Source organism: Schistocerca piceifrons, chromosome 1 (genome assembly GCF_021461385.2).
Source record: "Schistocerca piceifrons isolate TAMUIC-IGC-003096 chromosome 1, iqSchPice1.1, whole genome shotgun sequence".
NCBI classification, from domain to species: Eukaryota; Metazoa; Arthropoda; class Insecta; order Orthoptera; family Acrididae; genus Schistocerca; species Schistocerca piceifrons.
This window is the reverse complement of record NC_060138.1, coordinates 384,864,316-384,873,807: the sequence shown is the minus strand read 5'-3', so window position 1 is coordinate 384,873,807 and position 9,492 is coordinate 384,864,316. Positions and strand designations below refer to the sequence as shown.

The window sequence follows — 9,492 nt, the reverse complement described above, 5'->3', positions numbered from 1 at the left end:
GAGCCATGCTACCTCAATAGCAGACCATAACTGCGAAAGCGTTGCCAATGCTGGATTCTGTGCACGAACTAACCTCTCGATTACGTCCCACAAATGTTCGATGGGATTCATATCAGGCGACCTGCGTGGCCAAATCGTTCACTCGAATTGCCCACAATGTCCTTCAAACCAATCGCGAACAATTGTGGCCCGATTTCACGGCGCGTTATAAACGCGAAGCCCATGAATGGTTGCAAATGGTCTTGGAGTTGCCGAACATAACCATTTCCAGCCAATGATCCTCGTAAACATATCCGACACCATTATGCAGCCACCATCAGCTTGCACGGTGCCTTGCTGACGACTTGGTTTCACGGTTTCGTGGGGTGTGTGCCACACTCGACCCCTACCATCAGCTCTTACCAACTGCAATCGGAACTTATCTGACCAGGTCACGGTTATCCGGTCGTCTAGCGTCCAACCGAAATGTTCAGGAGCCCATAAGAGATGCTGTTAGCAAAGACACTCGCGTCGATTGCCTGTTGCCATAGCACACCGACGTCAAATGTCGTCGCATCTTAACGGATATATTCCTTGTACGTCCCACACTGATTTCTGCAATTGTTTCACGCTGTGTTGCTTGTCTGTTAGCACTGACAACTCTACGCAAACGCCTACACCCTCGGTCGTTAAGTGAAAGCCGTCCATGGATAGAGGTAATGCCTGATATTTGGCATTGCCGACACACTCTTGACACTGTGGACCTAGGAATATTAAATTCCCTAACGGTTTCCGAAATCGAATGCCCCATGCGTCTAGTTCAAACGATTATTCCGCGTTCAAAGTCTGCAATGACCGTCGTGCGACCGCAGTCACGTTGGAAACCTTTTCATATGAGCCACCTGAATGCAAATGACAGCTCCGCCAATGCACTGCCGTTTTAAACCTTGTGTAAGCGATACTACCGGCCTTTGTATACGTGCATATAGCTATCCCACGACTTTTGTCACCTCATTGTATTACAATTCCCGCGAAATGTTTCATGAAAACAACGGAAAGGCAAACGATTCAGTGTTCGTTCGTTCTATCTGGGATTGTGTGTACAGCTACAGCTTCCATGCAGCTTCAACACGGTACCACAGTTCATCAAGAGTAGTGACTGGCGTTTTGTGACGAGCCAGTTGCTCGGCCACCATTGACCAGACCTTTTCAGTTGGTGAGAGATCTAGAGAATATGCAGGGCAGGGCAGTAGTCGAACATTTTCTGTATCCAGAAAGGCCCGTACGGGAGCTGCGACAACCGGTCGTGCATTATCCTGCTGAAATGTAGGGTTTCGCAGGGATCGAATGAAGGGTAGAGCCACGGGTCCTAACACATCTGAAATGTAACGTACACTGTTAAAAGTGCCGTCAATGCGAACAAGAGATGACCGAGACGTGTAACCAATGGCACCCTATACCATCGCGCCGGGTCATACGCGACTCTGGCGATGACGAATACACGCTTCCAATGTGCGTTCACCGCGATGTCGCCAAACACGGATGCGACCATCGTGATGCTGTAAACAGAACCTGGGTTCATCCGAAAAAATACGTTTTGCCATTCGTGCACCCAGGTTCGTCGTTGAGTACACGATGGCAGGCGCTCATGTCTGTGATGCAGCGTCGAGGGTAACCGCAGCCACGGTCTCCGAGCTGATAGTCCATGCTGCTGCAAAAGTCGTCGAACTCTTAGTGCTGATGGTTCTTGTCCTGCAAACGTCCTCATCTGTTGACTCAGGGATCGAGACGTGGCTGCACGATCCGTTACATCCATGCGGATAAGATACCTGTCATCTCGACTGCTAGTGATACGAGGCCGTTGTGATCCAGCACGGCGTTGCGTATTACCCTTCTAAACCCACCGATTCCATATTCTGCTAACAGTCATTGGATCTCGACCAACGCGAGCAGCAATGTCGCGATACGATAAACCGCAATCGCGATGGGATACAATGCGACCTTTATCAAAGTCGGAAACGTGATGGTACGCATTTCTCCTCCTTACATGAGGCATCACAACAACGTTTCACCAGGCAACGCCGGTCAGCTGCTGTTTGTGTATGAGAAATCGGTTGGAAACTTTCCTCGTGTCAGCACGTTGTAGGTATCGCCACCGGAGCCAACCTTGTGTGAATGGTCTGAAAAGTTTATAATTTGCATATCACAGCATCTTCTTCCTGTCGGTTAAATTTCGCGTCTGTAGCACGTCATCTTCGTGGTGTAGCAATTTTAATGGCCAGTAGTGTTAATTCCAGAATAAGTGAATACTTTTTTACTGCTACTTACCACTCACGTATGTACGCGAACACCACATCTGCTGTTGATTCCACTGCTAGTCTAATTGCCCATTTTGACTACAGCCCCAAGGGCCTGGTAAATGTGAGGCCGTTCTTTCCAGGGTTGCAGCGCTAACACCACGTGTCGCGCATTATGTATCGCTTTGCTGCGGCAGCTGGAGGAGGAATCTGCTGCGGTGTTTTGAATGGAGCGGCGCGGCGCAGTGACAGCGCAAAGCGGCCCCGCGCGGCACCGAGGTTACAGCGCCGTGTTTACCCCCCCCCCCCCCCTCCCCCCTCCCCGGCCGTGGCCAGTGACCGATGGCGGGCGCGCGCATCCATCACTGCCAAGGCGCCAGTAATTAATGCTCCGGCCAGCCAGCCAGCGACCGCCGCTTCTGCTCTTCCTCGGTCGATAGCGCGTCTTGAGCTGCGGCCGCCGGCAAGCCACTCTCTCACCAGCTGCTCTCACTTCTGCCGCATGCGCCTACATCACAAAAAGTACAGCTCTCTCCGACACTCTTTGCACACCACATCCAGTATCCCAGTCATGCTGGTTACAGACGACAAGCTACGTGGCTGCCATGGCTATTATGGGCATTCAATAAGTAATGCAACACATTTTTTTTCTCGACCGATTTCGGTTGAAAAAATGTAGAATTTGTTGTGTGACGTCGTAGAATATTCCCGCTTTAGTTCGTACAGTTTCATGAAGTTCAGCTTGGTGGTGGCGCTATACGTAGCCTTCAAGCCAGAGGGCTGCCATTGAGTTTCTTTTCACCTAGAAACCAGAGCATCGCACCTTTTCGTAGGCGTTTGCAGAATGTCTACGGAGACCTGGCAGTGAATAAAAGCACGGTGAGTCGTTGGGCCAGGCTTCTGTCATCATCGCAATAAGGTCGTGCAGACCTGATGGTTCTCCTACGTCCCTGACGGCCGCACACATCTGTGATTCCTACAGTGTTGGAACGTGCGGACTCTCTCATTCGAAATTAGAATACCTCCAGCTGCTGAGGGGCGTTGATATATATCAACGGGGACCGGTGAAAATGTGTGCCCCAACCGGGACTCGAACCCGGGATCTCCTGCTTACATGGCAGACGCTCTATCCATTTAAGCCACCGAGGGCACGGAGGATAGCACGACTGCGGGGACTATCTCGCGCACGCCTCCCGCGAGACCCACATCCTCACTTTGTATGTCCAAACACTACATTCGTTGTGTCCCACCCCAACACACTCATTACTCGTGGAAGACATTCTTACCTAGACCCGTAAGAGTTCGGGGAATATGTGTGCAAGCGTACAGAAGAAGAAGGTCATGCATGGTCGGTATTGCAAGAGCTATATACTTATATGGATATGGTGTCTGTTGTTTCGGACATGTCCGAAACAACAGACACCATATCCATATAAGTATATATCTGTCATTCGAGGTGATCAACGGATCACAATCAAACATCTCATTGCTGAACCAGATGTGTCTGTTGGTAACGCTGACACACTAATCCACTAGATGGGGTATTCAGATGTCTGCCCGCTGGGCTCCTTGCCGCCTAACAGAGGACTTCCATCCCTCTGGCCCAAGGAAGGGTGCTGTCCGCGGGGAGCATAACGTGAATGATGGGGAGGTCATTGATGCAGCAAGACGTTGGCTCCGGTGTCGGTAGGAATAAAGGCCCTCCTAATAAAGTGGCTTGACGGCATCACACTAAACGGACATTATGTTGAAAAATAGGGTTTTGTTGCCAAAAGAGTGGGGAATAAAACGGAGTATTGGAATCCTGAATAAAACAAACCTTCTTTCAGAAGGAAATGTTACATTATTTATGGACTGTTCTTGTAATCATATGTGTGCTTTATCGGTTCCTCAATGAGTTTGCACCCCAGTACCTCTCATATTAGATTAAGTACCGGCCATCTCACCGTAATACCAAGGTCTGACTTGTTTAGTGCCTCATGTGTGCTTGCCCAAGAGGCAAAACAAAAGAAAAAAAGTTCTATCTCTGTTGCTGCTCACCACCTCTGGGGCAAACAGAACTCTATCTACAATTCAGTGTCCTATTACATTTAAGATGGTTCAAATGGCTCTGAGCACTATGGGACTTAACATCTGTCGTCATCGGTCCCCTAGAACTTAGAACTACTTAAACCTAACTAAACTAAGGACATCACACAACACCCAGCCATCACGAGGCAGAGAAAGTTCCTGACCCCGCCGGGAATCGAACCCGGGAACCCGGGCGTGGGAAGCGAGAACGCTACCGCACGGCCACGAGATGCGGGCTTACATTGAAGAAGGCACTCATAAAACATTAACATGTGTATCCATATTCTCTCTCTCTCTCTGCTCCCAGTTATTGTTCTTTGCCATTTCTTGTCTCAGTCACGCCATTTACTGTCCCTCGGCTCTTACTTGTGTTGCACGACATTTTTTCTTCTCTCCCTCTCCTCTAAGGAACTTTTTTTGTCAGTGTCACCACTTTAAATCCGCTTGCCTGTAACGTGCCATTGTATCTCTACTTTTTATGAACGTATATAAAATGTGTCATTTTTCCTGTTTCCTGTTTCCACTATTTATGTAATCGTTATTGAATGTGGACTACTTATAACTGAATATGTGCGTCGTATTGAACATAATCTAAAATTGCAGAGCGCCTGGTTAAATGTCAGAGAGGACCCGATAACTCTTATCTTGCCAGGATAAATCAATCGAGAAATGAACATTACTCCAGCTAGTGTATTTTCCGAATCTACTTCTTCTACCTACCGTCTCTGCAATAGTAAAGCTTTGATTTTTGTTGGAATCTCAAATTGTCAAAACTACGAATGCCGCTGCTTCGAGTGCTTGAACTGCGACGATCACTCAGAACTTCATAAAGTTGCGCTTCTGCCGCGTTGTTGACTAACGACCTTGAGTCACTTGAATGACAGATCCATCAGGGATATTTCAACACTTCTAACGCTGTCCAAGTTGACTGTTGACGACGATTGTTAAGTGGAATTGCGAAGAAATAACTACAGCTAAAACAGTACCAGGCAGACGTCGTGTACTGGAGGACGGCGACCGTCGAGTATTGTGAGGGATGGTTGTCAAAATCGCAGTGAATCAGCGGCGGGAACCACACCTCAGTTCCAAAGTGCTACGAGCAGTTCAGATACCACAATGACTGTGTAGAGGGAATTAAAAGGAATGGAGTCAAAAGGTGGAGCAGCTCGCCATAAGCCACAGATTTTTGTAGCCAATGCTACGCTGGAGGTGCCATAAAGAGCAGCGTCACTGGACTATCAATGAATGCAAACGAGCGCTTAGGAGTGAGGAATCACGCTATACCCTGTGGCAATCCGATGGAAGTATGTGGGTTTGCCGAATACCTGGAGAACATTACCTGTATCGTGTATAGCGCCAACAGTGAAGTATAGAGGGGTTGGTGTTACGGTATGGGGGTGTTATTCGTGTTTAGGGTGCAGTCCCCTTACTGTTATTAATAAAACGCTAAATGCGGAAGGATATCAACACACGTTTTGCAGCATTGCATACTGTGTACAATAGAAGAACATTTCGGAGATGATGACTGTTTGTACTAACATGAGAACTCCATCAGAAAACACCAGCTATGAGGCAATGGTTAGTGGACAATAACATTCTTGAAATGGACTGGTCTTTCCATAGTCTGGACCTGAACTGAATGGGATACATTTGGGATGATCTTGAATGCCGTCTTCACTCCATGCACTAGCGTCGAAAATGAGTATTGTTGTAGTATCAGACGCCAAATGTGGCGTATTCACACCAGATGTAGTGGGTGAGTGCCAGGACGTGTCGTATTAAAACTCGCGTAGCACTTTCCAAATGATTTACTTGTTTCCACTACAATGCTCCGTTCAACCTGGTCTGCGTCACAGGCCCTGCAATGCTGAGGAAGTACCCCAGCGGCCTGTGCCACGCAACGCTGTGTCGTGCCGGACTGGTACGCCATCGGAGTGCGTCGTCGTCAGGATGCTGCAGTTGACTCGGCGGTCTGCATCCCTGCCGACTCAGTGCTGCTTGGTGTGAGCCGTGGGCGGCCAGCTGCAGCCTCTTCTCGCCGGCGTGGCTGAGAATGCAGCGACAAACAAGCGCCCATTATCCGGCGTCCGTATCTGTGGCCCTCGCCTCGGAAGTCTCCAGCGTACGTCGGGAGCCGAGACAACTGCCCACGGTAGCGAGCCGAAGAGTGGCCCACTCTGGTTGGCTGTGGACCCTGCATCATCTTCAGAGGGTCGAACCAAGGACCCTCTGTGGACTGGGACGCTGTTCTGCATGTAGCCCGGCGGTGTGACATGCCCCACCATCTTCCAGGCAGCTGCCACACTTGAATACTCTGCGTTGGCCTCAGAGGGTCGAACCAGTGACCTGCCATGGACTGGAATGCTGGCGCCCCATCTGCTCTGCGGGTAGCCAGTGGTGCAACACGCCCCGCCGTCCAGGAGAGCTATCACACTTGAATGACTCTCGTTAGAAAACGGCACCTATTTATACTCGGCTGCATGCCTCTGTTTTGCTAATGCACCAGTTCGGATCACATACACGCAACACTTAGGTTGGCCACTGGACCCCTTCTGCCTGTGAGTTGCGCCATGGAAACTGCTGTGTGCGCCCTCTCTGACAGTTCTACGCCCTTGTGGCCTCTATTTGTCTTCGCAATGACTGGTATGTATAACTTACTGCAATCCGGCCCGCACTTGGCTGTAACTCATGCTCTGAATATCGCACAAAACTAACTTGCCCTATCCTAAACGGTCGTGCCGCTACAGTATGTTTTCTGGCTTCGGCTCTTGAAGAGGAATGGGCTGCCATTCTACTATGGACATTCAACAATCCCATTAAAAGTGTGCCCAGCAGAGTTCAAGCCACCATAAAGGGGTAGGGTGGACACCCTCCACATCAGTGTCCACTAATAGGCGTCTGCATACATTTATCAGGCCCTATCGTTTCTCTCAGGGTTGTTGCTTCCTGTCAAGAGCTTTCAAAAGTTTTTTTTGCAACAGGTGCTGCAAAATACCTGTCAACATGGGAAAGTGACTAGTCCTCACACCATTCTTTTACGCTTCGACCGCAATCCAATAACATGTTACCACTGCCATCAGGAACCGAAAATTTGCTCTAGCATCCACAATACCCAAAAGACTGAGCACAACGATGTATTAACTAATGATATATTGTTACTGGACTGAATTTCTGGAGGAACTGAATTCAGTTCCCCATCTGACCACCAAGATTCATAGTGTCTTTCGTTTCCCCTAAATCGTTAAGGCAAATGCCAATTTGGTCCCATTGTAAAGGATGCAGTCAGTTTCAATACCTGATTAAACATATTCTCCGCCCCTAACTATCAGACTTTGGGAAAATCGACTGGGTTGCATTCCGAATCTCTTCTCAGTGTCTATTGGTCTGGTTTATGTGAAAAAGTTGTATGAGATCCTTCTGTCAGTTGGAGAGGTTATGGTCATTGTTGAACTCCACTGTGTTATTATGGAACAGTAGGCTGTGTGTCAACACCAGGTTTCAACCAGTTACCTCTCACCATCATCGGCATCAAACTGCATAAAAAAATGGCTCTGAGCACTATGGGACTCAACTTCTCAGGTCATTAGTTTTCTAGAACTTAGAACTAGTTAAACCTAACTAACCTAAGGACATCACACACATCCATGCCCAAGGCAGGATTCGAACCTGCGACCGTAGCAGTCTCACGGTTCCAGACTGCAGCGCCTAGAACCTCACGGCCACTTCAGCCGGCAAACCGCATCACCAACACAACACTACATTCCATGCGCTTTCATCCCTGGCACCTACAATGAACTAAATTCTGTTTAAGACACTTGTTACACAGGTAACCGAAGTGTTGTCAACGAGAATAGCTCTAGTAGGCCATGGGCCATTTGCTTGGATAAATAAGAGATTGGTGATGCTGTCTACGTACACAGCACCTTCGGTGTGGAAAGAGATCGTGAAGCAAGAAAGACAAAGGAATTGTGTTTAGGAAGTAGAGGGTGGGGCAAATAAAAGTGGCCCAGATGAGTGAATACCATCTATGGCAGTGTTAATGGAGGGGGAAAAGATCTGAGTTACATCTAACAGGATGGAGTAAGTGCCCACATAGCCGGCAGATCCTTGGAACACATTTGCAAAATCTTCACGCCTCACAGAGTTGTTAGCAGAGGTCAGACTGGTGGCCACTTTCAACATCTGTTATTGTCAGGTTAGTACTGTGTTTCCTTTCCTCTGTTTTGTTTTTTTATACTCTGAAACTCTGTCCTCTGGGCCACATTTACTTGCCCCATCCTGTATGTTGTCACGCTCATTGATGGCTATTTTGAGGTTCTATAGTTTCCCTGAAGCATTTGAGGCGTATTTTGGATGATTACTCAATTAATTTTGCAGTCGATCAGCTTCACCATACCTGTCTTTAATGACCTTAACGCTGGCAGGCCATCGAACCCTAGCTTTCCATATTTTCAGGTTTCTCATTCTGCGTTAGAACTAATGTCACCAAGCCACTGTAATTATAGTAGAACTATGTTTCAGAAGACTGCCTCCGGCAAATGTAAAACAAGTCTGAAACGTAACGAGAGATTTAAAATTGCATACATCTCAGGAATTTTGCCGTAGTTTTTCGTTTTGGCAGCTACTTATTACACTATCTGAGCTATTCAAGCACGCCTCAGGGCCCGATTTTGCAACTTTTATTTGCCAGGATATGACGGAGCAAGGCACAGCCGTAGCCTAATCATTGTTCATCGAAGGGATGTTGCAAATCATACGTTGTAATTAAACTGTTTACATTGTAATAAATGAAAAGCACCAGTTTGCTTTTGGTCTACAGTATTACTTTTATTGTGTTAACCGGTTTTCGGCTTACAAGTTCCTCTTCAGGCATTTACTAAGTACTGTCACCAAATAAGCTACAATTTTTGTAAACAACATTTGAAGAGACTTTACACGTCTAGATTGAAGCAGAGACATACAGTAAGTAACATCTTTGACAGTGTGGTGGTAATGCATTGAAAAAGTGAAAAATTGAACAGTAAATTAATAAAAATGGAGTAGACAGGAAAAAACTTTAACGCGAAATAGCAACAGCATGCCTACATAACAGTTTCTATTAATAAACAAAAATAATAAAATAAAATAAAATTAGTGCTTGACGAGG

General features: G+C 47.5%; 1 non-coding gene across 1 annotated transcript; it reads right to left on the bottom strand.

Moving 5' to 3' along the window:
• Positions 1–3,351: 3,351 nt before the first annotated feature.
• Positions 3,352–3,426, bottom strand: Trnat-ugu. Its single transcript has one exon. It is a non-coding gene; the product is annotated as a tRNA-Thr (tRNA).
• Between the last annotated feature and the right edge of the window lie 6,066 nt (positions 3,427–9,492).